Source organism: Sander vitreus, unplaced genomic scaffold, assembly GCF_031162955.1.
Source record: "Sander vitreus isolate 19-12246 unplaced genomic scaffold, sanVit1 ctg215_0, whole genome shotgun sequence".
Classification (NCBI taxonomy): Eukaryota; Metazoa; Chordata; class Actinopteri; order Perciformes; family Percidae; genus Sander; species Sander vitreus.
Genome location: NW_027595407.1, coordinates 120,001 through 121,683, shown reverse-complemented (window position 1 = coordinate 121,683; position 1,683 = coordinate 120,001).

Below are 1,683 nucleotides of genomic sequence, written 5' to 3'. Positions count from 1 at the left end.
AATAAGAACACTACAATACATCAAACTAAACTGCTATTCATTTATTTAAAATGCAAACCTAAAAAAGGATAAAAAAAAACATATATATAATATGAAATTACAGAAAAATAACCTAAAATTAAACTTAAACACTTATAACTTAAGCAAATACAGTGCTGTATCTACGTGCTTAAGTAAGGATTTACATATTGCAATAATATCATAATCCTACAATGAATCATTGAAAACAAAACTTTCGAGATGTTGTGCTGTTACTTTGGCCAGGTCATCATCAAAAAAGAGTTCATTCATGATTTTGTCCATGTTGACATTAGCTGCTTTATTTACATTTATTAAAAACGTTGCTTTGTTTAGCTTTTCATATAGCTAGACGTCTAAACTCTGGGACAATGTAAGACAGTCTTTCCACAGTGAATAACTATGCTGCCTTTCGAACTGTTTTTGGGGGGAATTCATCTCAACCCTTATGAAATCTATTTCATAACATTTAATAGTTTATTGATGTTGTGTATTACATATTTTCATACTTGGCGAAGGTTGTCTGGCACCTCAGGGATGCAATCCTAGTGATTCTGTGTTTGGTTGATGTATTTGCTTCCTAAGAAGGGGATCAGCCCATTTAAACAGATAATGTCAACATTTAAAGAAAAAGAAATATCATATAAGAGGTTTAGTGATTTATCCTTATATGTTTAAATAACGGCCGTGCTGATTCCAATACAGACAGCTTTGTCGAGGCAGTTTGGGGCTTCAGTAAGCTTTTACACAGTGGCCATCGTTAACGACAAATCATGTTCCTCTATGAATGTGCAAACACGTCGTGTTGTTTATATCACAAACACGGTCGGTCAGTGAAGGCACAGTTGCAGCGGTAGCCGTCGTTGCCGGTAACTTACTCGTATGACAGAGTGCACGGACCGAAGCTTTGTGACCAGCATCTAATGACCAGCAAGCACTTTCTTAGCTGCTGCCGTAGTGTCTTCCTTGAACATACGCTGCAGAAGCACCCGGCTCCCTCAAAAATGAGGCACTAACTGCTAAACGGCTTCCCGTCTCCATCCGTTTCCTCTTGTCCTCTATTCGTGCCCAGCGCCATTTGTTTTTAACTCCTTTCTCAACTAAAGCTGTATCTACATGCTCCAAGTTTGATCAACTTTGCCTCCATTGTTTTTAGCCGCATTACCACCATAGACAGTATATAATGGACCACCAGGTCCCGTGTCTCTGGACGGAGACCAGTGAAGGACGTTAGAAGCTCTTTCCCGGTGATGGCTGAGCGTTACTGAGCAGCCTCCAACTGAGCTTGAAGACGTAGATGTGACGTGAGCAACCTGTCTGAAAGTTGGAAGTCTTCTGGTAGCTGTGCCAAGAGAAATCTCAATCATTCCCAATCTAGCAGAGACGGAGAGCGTAGGTATATGTAAGGAGATAACATAGACACAGGCTCATTATTGATCACTAAAATGATAGTTAACATTAGTCATTACACTTAAACAGCTGATGGAAGTCCAAACTGCCTGAGAGCTTCTCCTGTACTATACGGTAACTCCTCTACTATGAGACAGGAAGTCTCGTGGTTATGACCCAATCGTTAGCCTATTGTTATAAAAACGTCTGCTACGGAGCCATAACGTGAGCTACAAGGTAATGGAGCCTTTTATACGTTGTCGTGTTTCTTTAGAA